We start from the raw sequence: 14,683 nt of genomic DNA on the forward strand, positions 1-14,683 counted from the left end.
CGAGTAGGTTAATCTGTTTGAAGAAGTACATGAAATAATTGCGAAGAAATGTGGAGAAATGCCAGAGAATGAATTTGATAATGCTTGCCATTGGCATATTATTTTTTGTTGATTTAACTATTGTACCGACTGGTCAACAAGATTAGAGTTAATATATTGATCAATAATAGACAATAGACAATAGCTGCACGAGTAGGCCATTCGGCCCTTCGAGCCAGCACCACCATTCACTGTGATCACGCTGATCATCCACAATCAGTACCCCGTTCCTGCCTCCCCATATCCCTTGACTCCGCTATCTTTAAGAGCTCCATCTAACTCTCTCTTGAAAGCATCCAGAGAATCAGCCTCCACTGCCTTCAAGGGCAGAGAATTCCACAGATTCACAACTCTCTGGGTGAAAAAGTTTTTCCTCATCTCGGTTCAAAATAGCCTACCCTGTATTCTTAAACTGTGGCCCCTGGTTCTGGACTCCCCCAACATCGGGAACATGTTTCCTGCCTCTAGCGTGTCCAATCCCTTAATAATCTTATATGTTTCAATATATTGAACTGAAATGGTTATCAGACAAAAGAAAAGAATAAGAATAATTAGTTTTTCTCAGGCTGACAGACTGTGACAAGTGGATAACACTGGGATCAGTGCTTATGTCCCAGCTAATCACAATCTAAATCATTGATTTCACTCACGGGACAAAATGTTGTATTTCATATCTTGTTGATTACACAAAACTGATTGGGAATAAATGTAGGGAGCAGATGTAGAGAAGATTCAAGGGGTACAGGCAAACCTGCTGGAGGGCAAGACCATTTGCAGGCACAGCGTATTTTAGAAAATATATGGTTAGTCGTTTCTCTGTGTAACCAAAATGCACAACATTTGTTAAATGGTAAGAGATGGCATGGTGTTGATGTTCAAACTCCCCGAACTTCACAACTCCCTGAAGGTTAGCATGCAGTGAGTGGGAAGACAAAATGTATTGCCTCTATTATTAGAAGATCTGATTAAAGCTATCTTAGTGAAATTGTATCGGGTTTATGAAATCATGCACAGAGCATTGTATACAGTTTTAGTCTCCTTCTCCAAAAGTGGAAGTGCAGCAAAGATTCACAAGAATCTCTTGTTCCAGAGATATCAGGTTTCGCAAGTTATGAGAAGAGATAAAGTAGACTGGGCAAGCATTCTCTGAGGTTTAAAAATATGAGAGGTGATCACATTGAAACTTACAAAATTATTACAGGATAAGAATGATTGGTTGGATGCAGTTGTTTGCCCTGTTACGGGGTCTGGAAGCAGAGGCTAAGGTCTCAGAATATGTGATAGGATGGGGATAAGGAGGTGAATCGTTGAAATTCTCAATGTTTAAAGAGCAGTAAAGATTCAGGCAACAAGTTCAACCAAAGCATAGATTGGTTGATTTTGGCAGATTATGTGAATCATAGGATATCTGAATGGCAAAGGCAAGAACGTTGATGTAAAGATCAGGACCAGATAACCTACTCCAGCTACTATCTCTCTGTTTCTTATGACGTGATTGGAAATTAGCTGAGTGCCAGGAGTCACAAAGAAGGGATAGGCTGCAGACACACAATCTGTCAGCAAAAGCCTCATGGCATTTTAATAATTCAAAGTATTTGGATTGGGAGTAGGGGATAGAGTAAAGACTCTATCCCCTACGCCCAATTCCTCCATCTACACCACATCTGCGCCCAGGACGAGGTTTTTCATACCAGGGCATTGGACATGTCCTCATTCTTTAGGGAACAGGGGTTCCCCTCTTCCATTATAGATGAGGCTCTCACGCAGGAGATGCAACACCTGTTTCTTTACCTCTCCCCTCGACTCCATCCAAGGTCCCAAACAGTCTTTCCAGGTGAGGCAGAGGTTTACTTGTATCTCCTTCAACCTCATCTACTGCATCCGCTGTTCCATGTGTCAACTTCTCTACATCGGCGAGACCAAGCGCAAGCTCGGCGACCGTTTCGCTGAACACCTCCGCTCAGTCCATCTTAACCAAGCTGATCTTCCAGTAGCCCAGCACTTCAACTTCCCCTCCCATTCCCAATCTGACCTTTCTCTCCTAGGCCTCCTCCATTGCCAGAGTGAGGCCCAGTGCAAATTGGAGGAACAGCACCTCATATTTCGCTTGGGTAGTTTACACTCCAGCGGTAAGAACGTTGACCTCAAACTTCAGGTAGCCCTTGCTCTCTCTCTTCATCCCTCCCCCCCCCACCTTTCCACTTCTCCTACTAGTCCCACTGTCTCCGCATACATTCTTTGTTTGTCCTGCCCCCTCCCCTGACATCAGTCTGACGAAGGGTCTCGACCCAAAAACATTGCCAATTCCTTCTCTCCTTAGATGCTGCCTCACCCGTTGAGTTTCTCCAGCATTTTTTTGTCTACGTTTACCAGCATCTGCAGTTCTTTCTTAAACATATTCTCAATTGAAATTAGATACCATAAATTATATCAGCAATCTTATGGGAACAGAATGACACAGATAGTCACTAGCTGAGAGAAAGATATTGTATGTTTATTAATAGGTGCAGGAATAGTTTTAAATATAGAGCAACATTACCAAGAGGAAATAGGCCTCTCTGGAATTGGCTAAATTTAGGTCATTTGATTTCTTGAACACTTCAGAGAAAGTTGATCTTGCTTTATTATCTCATTACTTTATCCTATTTCGCAACTCTAGGGAAATAAAAGGATATGGGCATTTGGCTGGAAAAGTTGTCATTACATGGCTGATTAGAATTTATCGGCCTGATGGGAAAACAGGTTCAATGGACCTTATAACATGCTCTTGTACCTCCGAAATTTGAAAATACAGAACACTTATTTTTGCATTCAATGGTGAAAAAAGTGACACTTTTCCCAGTTTTTGAATATAATGGTATAATTTAACCTTTGAAAAGAAGAATCTGCCATGTATTCTTGATTTTTAATGAAATAAATTGCAAATTTTAAAAAATTCATATGATTTGCAACTAAATGCAAGGTTAAATTGCAGTCATCTCAGTTATATACTCTCTGCTAGCACGTGTCCTGTTTAAGTGCTAGGAGCTCAAAAGTTTTAACTCTCCTCTATCCACAGAAACTAGGGGACCTATTTTATAATGACAGCTGCAATAGCGATTGGATTAAAGGAAGAAGCTGACTAGCTTAGAACAGTTGTAAAATGCATGGCAGATGCACCGTTTCACTCAGACTGTAATGGGCCTGTCCCACTTACTCAACTTTTTTGGCGACTGCCGGCATCCGTCATAGGTCATTGCAGCTCGCTGAAAATGTTCAACATGTTGAAAATCCAGCGGTGACCAGAACAAGGTATGACCTGCAACCACCTATGACAGGTACTGGCAGTCACCGAAAAAGTTGCGTAAGTGGGACCGGCCCACAAGTCGTTCATTGTGCTGGATCACACCAATGGCAAAGAAAAGGAGGCTTGTGGCAGCAGGAGAGGCATGACAACTTAATAGAGGACTACAGTTTACTATTCCATTTAGTTACAAATATCCATGCATTTTTCACATAATGTTATGTTAAACACTTTGCACTTCATTTCATTAAAAAATAATAATAGACTACTTATACAAATGGTATAAAAAGTAACATTCTACAACACAATGTTACAATCAATTTGGAAGCTAATAAGTAGTTGGGAAGTTAAACAAGGGCAGGATATACACAGCGAAGAGCAGGGCCCTGGGGAGTCTTACTCAACAGGGGAACATGGATGACAAGTATAGTTCCCTGAAATTGGGAACACTGGCAGACACGGCAGTGAGGCAGGTTTGCCTTCATTGACTGAGGCATCGGGTATAAGAGTCAGGATGACTTGTTTCAGTTGTACGAAGAAACGTTGGTTAAACTACACTTGGAGTATTATGTGCAGTTCTGGTCACCATACTATATATAACAAGAATATGATTAAGCTAGCGGGAGAGCAGAAAAGTTTCACAAGCATGTTGCCCAGATTGAAGAGCTTGAATTAGGAGAGATTGGACAAGATGGGCCTGTTTTCCTTGAAATGGAGGTGGCCAAGAGGTGACATACAAGAAGCATATGTAGGCTAGATAGCTAGTGTCTATTTTCCATGATAGGGGTGTCTAAACTTGGAGGGGGAAGTTTTAAGATGAGAGGGAGGATGTTTAAAGGGGAGTAAATTGGTCACACAAAGGGTAGTCGGTATCTGGAATGAGAGAGGAGGTGGCGCAGACAGGAACTAACAGCATTTAAGAGACATCTGGACACGTACTTGAATGAGTGATACATAGAAGATATGGAATTAATACAGGAAAGTGGTATTAGCATAGGAAGGAATGATGGTCAGCATAGGCAGTGAACTGAAGGGCCTGTTTCTATGCTGTATAACTCCTGGACTCGAAATAGCACACAATAAACACCAACTTTGAAATGGGTTTAAGGCTTGAATACAATCCAGGATAATTCTCACACTTGACTCCTGAAATTTACAATGTTGGAATGTTAAATATATTTGTATTCTGTAATTCACTCTGCTTCTCGTCCCCTCCTAATAGCATTAGAATTGTAAACAACTTTTTTTCCCAATTAGAGCACATAATTGAGAAAATCATTACATCTGGCAGGTTGAGAGATAATGCAAAGTGGCTACACCATCAATGATTTAAGGTTGTCTTCGAACATGAAGCAAACATTTCTATTTGGTTTGATGGAATGTTAAGCTTGAGAATAAAGACTAACTTGGCATTTTGGCAAATTTACAAAATAATATGATACATCACAAATAGATTTTCAGAAATGTTTTAATAAAGAGTAGCTTATTTTTATTTTCAACAAGGCAGCACCCCTGAGCATACAAAATAGAATGCAAGTTTGCAGCACTAGTGACAGTATTACATTGAATTTCTGATATATCATTATGATCATTCATTTACTTACCCGAAGCTGGTCACAGCAATAGCGGTGACAGAATGGGTAAAACTTCTTTGGTTGCTGAACTTCAGTGAAATGGGTCCGTGGATAGAAAGATAACAGGAACTAAGAGAAAAAATAAGCAGAACAATTCAAGTAAAGTGTACAATTTGTGTGAAATGTCATGGAAAATAGTACATTTTAAAAATTGGTGTGCTGAAAGAAACATCAATTTTAGCTGCAACAGGTTCTGTGTAAAATAAGTGATTCACATTCAACTTGATCTCCAAAATGTTTCTGCAACAGGCTGTGGTACCAGACTTGACTACCAGAGGTCAGTATAGATTTGTGTATTAGTTCTTGGTTAACAATGTCTGATATTTTTCTGGAGGACTTTTACTAAGAGAACAGTCAATTCATTTTGAGAATTTTACCAAGCACGCAATTTAATAGAAAATACATTACCAAGCACGCAATTTAATAGAAAATACATATAAATTACACATCTTTTACACATCCAGCATTTTGTGTCCATCTTCAGTGCAAACCAGCATCTGCAGTTCCATCCTACACATACTTTTGCATCTTAATATCTTGGAAAATGTGATCTGTTCAGAAATCATTTTGCATACACACATTAACTGGATTTTAAACTAATCTCCAGAGTTGTTCTATTGGTAAAGAGAAATCAGTTTGATATACAGTTGCAATTTTTTCACCATCAGTATACAGAAGTAATGATGGGTGCTTGACTAGGGGTTCCAATTGATTACTGGATTAATAGCTAAAGATACAGAGATCAACTTTTCAGGGTATTAGCATCATATACTTAATCCTGAACTGGTCTCAGGTTTCCAGAGTTGAAGTTGAAACAAAAATTGCTTCAACTCCAGCTCCAGGTTTCTGAAAATCTTGAAATGAATACATATTGCCCTCATGTGAGGGCATGTGAGTAAAACACACTGAAGCACAAACCAAAGTCCTAGTTGTGCAAAGGTTACTTTTCAATACAGAAGAGCAACTTCCTCTAAAGCAAAATGGGAATTCAGGAACAGGGGCAAGTGGATAAAATTGGCAGGAAATAACACAGTGTACATAACTGTGGAAATTTTAAATTTCCAATCAAAACATTCACAGTATAAAATAAGGCAGATTTCAAGTCAAGTCAAGAGTTTATTGTCATGTGTCCCAGATAGGACAATGAAATTCTTGCTTTGCTGCAGCACAACAGAATATTGTAGGCATAAATACAGAACAGATCAGTCCATATACCATAATATATATATATACACACCTAAATAAAGAGATAAAGTGCAATATGCTGTTGTGGTTCAGAGTTTGTTTGAAGTTGTGTTTAATAGTCTGATGACTGTGGGGAAGCAGCTGTTCCTGAACCTGGATGTTCCAGATTTCAGGCTGCTGTAACTTCTACCTGATGGCAGCAGAGAGATGAGTGGGTAGCCAGGATGGTGTAGGTCCTTGATGATGTTGGCAGCCTTTTTGAGGCAGTGACTGCGATAGATCCACTCGATGGTAGGGAGGTCAGAGCCGATGATGGACAGGGCAGTGTTTACAACTTTTTGCAGCCTTTTCCACTCCTGGACGCTCAAGTTGCTGAACCAAGCCACGATGCAACCGGTCGGCATGCTCTCCACTGTGCACCTGTAGAGGTTCGAGAGAGTCCTCCTTGACATACCGACTCTCCATAATCCTCTCAGGAAGTAGAGGCGCTGATGTGCTTTCTTTATAAATGCATCAGTGTTCTGGGACCAGGAGAGATCTTTGGAAATATGCACGCCCAGGAATTTAACCATATAACCATATAACAATTACAGCACGGAAACAGGCCATCTCGGCCCTACAAGTCCGTGCCGAACAATTTTTTTTTTCCCCTTAGTCCCACCTGCCTGCACTCATACCATAACCCTCCATTCCCTTCTCATCCATATGCCTATCCAATTTATTTTTAAATGATACCAATGAACCTGCCTCCACCACTTCCACTGGAAGCTCATTCCACACCGCTACCACTCTCTGAGTAAAGAAGTTCCCCCTCATATTACCCCTAAACTTCTGTCCCTTAATTCTGAAGTCATGTCCTCTTGTTTGAATCTTCCCTATTCTCAAAGGGAAAAGCTTGTCCACATCAACTCTGTCTATCCCTCTCATCATTTTAAAGACCTCTATCAGGTCCCCCCTTAACCTTCTGCGCTCCAGAGAATAAAGACCTAACTTATTCAACCTATCTCTCGGTAACTTAGTTGTTGAAACCCAGGCAACCCAGAATTTGAAGTTCTTGGCCCTTTCCACTATCGACCTGTTGATATAAACGGGACTGTGGGTCCCCATCCTACCCCTTCCAAAGTCCACAATCAGTTCCTTGGTTTTGCTGGTGTTGAGAGCCAGGTTATTGTGCTGGCACCATTTGGTCAATCGGTCGATCTCACTTCTATACTCTGACTCGTCCCCATCAGTGATACGTCCCACAACGCAGAGACCCAGATCTGAGAGCTTGGTAACCAGCTTGGAGGGGATGATGGTATTAATTGCCGAGCTGTAGTCAATGAATAACAGCCTGACATATGAGTTTTTGTTGTCCAAGTGGTCCGGAGCAGAGTAGAAAGCCAGTGAGATTGCATCTGTTGTGGCGCTAAGCAAACTGCAGTGGGTCCAGGTTTTGGTCGAGGTACGAGTTGATTTGTGCCATGATCAGCCTCTCAAAGCACTTCATCACCACAGACATTAGTGCCACTGGTCGATAGTCATGAGGCACGTCACCTTGCTATTCTTGGGCACCGGTATTAAATGCAGGTTTTTTGAAGCAGGTGGGAACCTCAGACCTCAGAAGTGAGAGGTTGAAAATGTCCATAAACACTCCAGCCAGTTGGCCCGCACAGGTTTTTTAAACACGCCCGGGTATCAGGTCCAGGCGCTTTCCGAGGGTTCACCCCTCTGAAGGATCTTCTGAGGTCGGCCTCCGTGACTGTGACCGAAATACCATCACAGCGAATAGGGGCTCAGGAAGGCACTGAGCATATGGAGAGGCTGAATAATAATGCAATTACCAAGAAAACAAGAAATAAATTGCTTATTACAGAAAATAAAATAAGGGATGATAGGCAAAGGGACAGCAAAGGAAGGAAATGTTTTTTTAGAATTTTTTTCAAATGAGTGTAGCATTTAAAATCATCAAATGACAAACAATTGGTCCATTCAACACAATTATGTTGATTCTTCAATTAGAGCCAAAACATTCTAATCTCAATTCTGCAATTCCTTTCACATCTCTTCTTTTAAAAACTCTAGCCAATTTTCTCTTAGGTAGCTTCGTGGCCTCCTTGTTAATCCCTATTTGTGTAAAACTTTTCTACCACAATTTCCTGGGTTTTACTGGTAAATATGCTGAGCCCAAACAGTCTTGATATGGTCTGTCAGACCATCACAATGCAGAAGGGTCTCGTCCCGAAACGTCACCCATTCCTTCTCTCCACAGATGTTGCCTGTCCCGCTGAGTTACTCCCGTTTTTGTGTCTCTCACCACAATGTATTATTGCTTGCACTCTGAAGTTTTAGAAACCCATCATTTGGCCTCTTTTAACATTCTCTTTTCATTAGAAAAAATCCTGAGTCTTCTCTCATAACTACAACTTAAACATTTGTGATGTGTCTCCATCCTTTTCATAGGTCAGTTATAAATATGTATAATCCATAATTTTAGCCATCTAAAGTAAAGTAGAGACTAGCCATGCTAAATAGTGCAATGATCAAAGACCAATCATAGTCTTCAAAAGGATTCTTAGTTGCCTGCTGAAGAGGAGGAAACTTTAAAAAAAATTGTTTGATGAAAGCTTATGTAAACTGATGTTGCATCCGGTCATACAAGGACGATTGTACACTATAGGACAAATTGCTTGGTTCCATTTTCTGCTAACATACAATGTGAATGTTTCCCACTTCAATGCCTGCAGTTCAGATGTAGTTGCAGTACCCATGCAACAAGAAAGAACGTGTGCTGTTTGTACAGAATAAACACACACATCAACTGTGCTTTGCAAGCATTCTTCTTTGTAAATTCACACCTAAGAATCCTTTGAGAATAGGGAAGATTCAAACAAGAGGACATGACTTCAGAATTAAGGGACAGAAGTTTAAGGGTAATATGAGGGGGAACTTCTTTACTCAGAGAGTGGTAGCGGTGTGGAATGAGCTTCCAGTGGAAGTGGTGGAGGCAGGTTCATTGGTATCATTTAAAAATAAATTGGATAGGCATATGGATGAGAAGGGAATGGAGGGTTATGGTACGAGTGCAGGCAGGTGGGACTAAGGGGAAAAAAAAATTTGTTCGGCACGGACTTGTAGGGCCGAGATGGCCTGTTTCCGTGCTGTAATTGTTATATGGTTATATGTTATATGGTTATAAGAGATGTTGAATAATTGTCCAGCTCCCTCCACAAATAAAATTAAACATTGTAGAAAACAGATGCTTTACTGAAAGAAATTATGTTTGTGCATCACAGACTGCCGAATGTGCAAATTAGTGGCATTCGCAGAAAGACAATCCTTGGAACAAAAGCGAAGCCTTTTAAAAACAAAATCTCTTTTCGACGGTTTAAACGTGCGTATTTACTCAGCCATCAATTGAGATAATAGTTGGAGATAACAGTCGGGATTCACAAATGGGTAAGCAGGTGGCAAGGGTATCATAGCCTGCTGCACACATATTCGAGTGCAAGATCGGGGGCGAGTTGGTAATTATGTACATAGCATGCCAGATAGGCATCTGTCGTTCCACGCAACAGAGTATCCTGTAAAATCATGCTTCAGATACAGATATCCAGTGTGGCCAGGTGGAAAACAGTAAGATCCAAATGCAGCTTTACACTAACAGCTTACACACACACAAAAAAACATACATTTCACCTACCCTCCCACAGCTCTGGAGAAAGCAGCTTCTTTCTGTTACCCAGTTATGTCGTGCTGCTTTAGTGCATCAGAACCTCACAGTGGTGTCCTATTAATACAATCGAAAATAAAGTGCTGTTAGACACGGGTAAACAATGTTCTCAAATTCTGCAAAACAAAATCCTTTGGTTATACAAGATTCCAACCACTCTTCATGTAACAACAAAAACTGATACTTTTGTCAGTGTCATTTAATGAATTGGGCTATTTAATTTATACTCTAACCATCAAGTAGAGACTCGATTCCTCTCCTTGGCAATACTCTGAAACGGAACCAGATCTTATGCAACCACTGTGTCATATTTGAACCAAATAGCTTGTTAACTCAAATCCATGCCACAAGCTTCCATCTTTTTAAAATCAAGGCCAATGTGATTCCCTTGGTTAAAACAGAAGGTGGAGAACTATAGGCCAGTTAGTTTAACATGTAAGATGCTAGAGTCAACAATCAATGAGGTAATAACCAATAATATAGGAGAGTTGAATATGGTCAAACCTAGTCGACATGGGTTTGTGAAATCTGACAAATTTGCTACAATTTGTTGAGGATACGACAGGGACAGTGATATAGAGCGGTACCTGTAGGTGCAGCGTATTTAGGTTTCCATAAGGTATATGACAAGTTGATAGCTAAATATTTAAAAGATAGAAAAATTTAGGGTAATGGGGAATTGGCATCAGAGGAGGCTGGCATATATCGGCCATTATCGTATTTAATGGCAGAGAGAGGCCTGCTCCTGAGATCCTCATCCATGCCTTTGCTACTTCAAGACTTGTCTATCTTACACACTCCTCGTAGCCTCCCATGCTCCTTTCAGCCTACAGTTGAGGTAATCCAAAACTTTGTTGCCTTCACGCTAGTCTTTTTTCCAGAAATGCACTCTGTTTACTCAGCATCCTTCTGTTTTCCAACCTACAATGGTTTCTGGTTAAGCATGGCCGTGTTTAAAAATGCATACCAATAACTTTAAATTACAGAGCTGGTCGGGGGGGGGGGGGGGGGGGGGGGGGAGGAACAACTCCAGAACTGTTTGGAGTCTGTAGACTGGGAAATGTTCAAGAACTCGGCAACGGACTTGAACGAATACGCCACAGTCGTTACAGACTTCATTAAGAAATGTGTGGAGGACTGCATCCCCATCAAAACCTTCCGAGTGTTTCCCAATCAGAAACCTTGGATGAACTTTGGGATCCGCACTCTTCTGAAGACCAGACACCGGGCATTCATGTCCGATGATACAGTGGTCTACAAGAAGTCCAGATACGACCTTGGTAAGGCCATCAAAAAGGCTAAAAGGGACTTCTGCTCCAAGCTGGTGGATGAGACAGATGTTCGGCAGCTGTGGCGGGGCCTGAATGCAATCACCTCCTACAAGGCGAAACCAGGAGGCAGCTCGAATGTCTGCGAAACATCACTCCCTGATGAGCTCAATGCGTTTTACGCACGCTTTGATAGGGAGAATACAGATGTGCCTTCCCGAGCCCCCATTCGCTGTGACAGTATCTCAGTCTCAGTCACAGAGGCCGACATCAGGAAATTCTTTAGAGGGGTGAACCCCCGAAAAGCACCTGGACCTGATGTTATACCTGGTCGTGTTCTAAAAACCTGTGCGGAACAACTGGCTGGAGATTTTACGGACATTTTCAACCTGTCACTTCTGAGGTCTGAGGTTCCCACCTGCTTCAAAAGGGCATCAATTATTCCAGTGCCCAAGAATAGTAAGGTGACATGCCTCAATGACTATCGACCAGTGGCACTAACGCCTGTGGTGATGAAGTACTTTGAGAGGTTGATCATGGCGAAAATCAACTCCTACCTCGACAAAAACCTGGACCCACTGCAGTTTGCTTACTGCCACAACAGATCAACGGTGGATGCAATCTCGCTGGCCCTCCACTCCGCTCTGGACCACTTGGACAACAAAAACTCATATGTCAAGCTGTCATTGATTACAGCTCGGCATTTAACACTATCATCCCCTCCAAGCTGGTTACCAAACTCGCAGAACTGGGTCTCTGCGCATCTCTCTGCAATTGGATCCTCAACTTCCTCATCCACAGATCACAGTCTGTTCGTATTGGTGGAAATGTGTCAGACACAAAAAAGCTCTTCAGCGCCTCTACTTCCCGAGAAGATTACGGAGAGTCGGATTGTCAAGGAAGACTCTCTCTAACTTCTACAGGTGCACAGTCGTGAGCATACTGACCGGTTGCATCGTGGCTTGGTTCGGCAACTTGAGTGCCCTGGAGAGGAAGAGACTACAAAAAGTTGTAAACACTGCCCAGTCCATCATCGGCTCTGACCTTCCTTCCATCGAGGGGATGTATCGAAGTCGCTGCCTCAAAAAGGCTGGCAGTATCATCAAAGACCCACACCATCCTGGCCGTACACTCATCTCCCTGCTACCTTCAGGTAGAAGGTACAGGAGCCTGAAGACTGCAACGACCAGGTTCAGGAATAGCTACTTCCCCACAGCCACCAGGCTATTAAACCTGGATCGGACAAAACTCTGAACATTAATAACCCATTATCTGTCTTTTTGCACTTTATCAGTTTATTTATTCATGTGTTTTGTAGTCAATGCCTATTATGTTCTGTGTGCTGAAGCAAAGCAAGAGTTTCATTGTCCTATCAGGGACACATGACAATAAACGTGAACTTGAACTAAATCCTTCCATGATTCCCCATTTCTGTACTCCTCTTCAATCTAATAATCCTCCTTGACACTCCTTGAATTATGGCCTCTTGCTAATCTTTGAATTATTTCTCTGCATGATCAATTGTTGAGGTTTCAGTTGCCATATTTCTAACCTCCAGGACATTTCTGTCTTTATTTGTGCATTTTCCTTACTTTTCTCTTTGACTAGACCTTTGGCCATCCTGCTTAATATCCTATGTACACATCTCAAAGAACTGTCATCATGCAGCAAACCTTAACAATAAGACAGCACTAGTTGATGACAAATAAGTTAAGCCATGCCATTCAAATACTAATTTACTATTAGCCGAGTAGTGATTATCACTCTAGGTATAAATGAGACCAAAAACAATTAGCTAAGCTTAGTTTTATGAATGTCCATTGAAGGAATAAATGGCATTTTCCCTTATTTATTCAAACTGGCAGCAGATGTTAAATTTGTTATTTTCTGCCATGAAAAGTAGTCTGTCCTTCGCTCCACCTGTCCAAAGTGGCTGTTTGCAATTAGAAAATGCCTCTAAATCTTTAATTATGTTGTTATGCACAACATAGGAACAGCACAAATGTTAATTTCCAGCTCTTTTATCAGACCCAGTTTTGGCAACGGTGAACCAACTATTTAATTATTTTAAGTATTGAATAAAATTGCTCCTCATTACACAATTTTCATTAGTTTGAGGTTAAGGGCTCAGTGTTTTGCATGCAGGTCATCTGTAAACCTTTCTTAATGAATGTCTAATTGTAGATGTATTTGACATATCAAAAGCCTCTCCAGTATTAAGAGGGCAGAGCTCATTACTGCCCTCATTTCCAGCCCAGCTGGAAAATGTTTTTTGAGACATTTGTAATCCACCTGAACTTTTTAAAATAGACCAAAATATCCAATGCCAAATGTAAGTACTACAAGGAGGCACACAAGACTGTCAAGGCTGGAATCTGAAAAAAGAGAGAGCTGCTGGAAGATCTCAGTGGGTCAGGCAACATCTGTAGAAAGAAATGGACAGTCAACATTATGGGTCTTGCCCTTCACCTGAACACACTTCGCCTATCTGTCCCATAGAGATCCACCAGCAGCTCTCCGTGTATTCAACATTCAACATGCCCATTTATTCCAGAAATCAAGTTGCCATCACAGTCAGTCCATATTAGCTTCAAATAAGTTTACCTGGGGCAGCTATACCAAAATTAAATCCTCTGAATTCAAATTTTTGGTGGGAAAAAAATGCAATTATGCTGTTGTACCTCTGAGTTGTCATGCACAAAATGGACAATAAAGCAGATGCTGATTTCCAGTGGTTTCATCAGACCCATTCCTCCAAACCTTAACAAACATGCTAACTGTTACTTTAGTATACCCATCATATGCAGAGGTCTACCTGCAGAAAGCTAGTAAGACTGACAAAAAATAGTTTTCTCAATATTTGTACACTCTGGAGTTCAGAAGGATGAGAGGATATCTCATTGAAACATATAAGATTATTAAGGGCTTGGACACGCTAGAGGCAGGAAACATGTTCCCGATGTTGGCGGAGTCCAGAACCAGGGGCCACAGTTTAAGAATAAGGAGTAAACCATTTAGAACGGAGATGAGGAAACACTTTTTTTCACAGAGAGTGGTGAGTCTGTGGAATTCTCTGCCTCAGAGGGCAGCGGAGGCAGGTTCTGTGGATGCTTTCAAGAGAGAGCTAGATAGGGCTCTTAAAAATAGCGGAGTCAGGGGATATGGGGAGAAGGCAGGAACGGGGTACTGATTGGGGATGATCTGCCATGATCACATTGAATGGCGGTGCTGGCTCGAAGGGCCAAATGGCCTACTCCTGCATCTATTGTCTATTGTCAACTTAGACTGTCATCCTGACATGGATCATCAAAGATTTTCCTCCTACACTGAATCTAACATGCCACTCTCCAAGGAGAAACACCAACATTGCCCACCAACATATGACAAGAGTGGTGCTATTAATTAATGACTCTAGCCAAATTATACCTTACCAAGGTTGAACCCCAGTTCTCCATCTCACACCTCTCTTTGAACTGTCATTTCCCCCTAGAATATTAGATCATCGTTTCCCAGGCCGACCTTTGGAGATCTTCCCTCCACAGCTTCTAACGTCTGTCCCCAT

The 14,683-nt window shown here is 41.5% G+C and overlaps 1 protein-coding gene across 4 annotated transcripts in view; it reads right to left on the reverse strand.

Annotated features, from left to right (window-relative positions):
• The window catches only part of LOC129697109 (CYFIP-related Rac1 interactor A), a 179,644-nt gene that overhangs the window by 43,197 nt on the left and 121,764 nt on the right, over nt 1–14,683 (reverse strand). For 2 of the 4 annotated variants that reach the window (XM_055635336.1, XM_055635339.1), the window contains exons 3-4: nt 9,813–9,910; nt 4,927–5,025 (exon numbers count right to left, since the gene is read on the reverse strand). The gene's annotated coding sequence lies outside the window, so the exon portion shown is untranslated. The remainder of the gene's footprint in view (nt 1–4,926; nt 5,026–9,812; nt 9,911–14,683) is intronic. The other 2 variants (XM_055635337.1, XM_055635335.1) reach the window with 1 other exon arrangement.

This window comes from Leucoraja erinacea, chromosome 5, assembly GCF_028641065.1.
Source record: "Leucoraja erinacea ecotype New England chromosome 5, Leri_hhj_1, whole genome shotgun sequence".
Taxonomy (NCBI): domain Eukaryota; kingdom Metazoa; phylum Chordata; class Chondrichthyes; order Rajiformes; family Rajidae; genus Leucoraja; species Leucoraja erinaceus.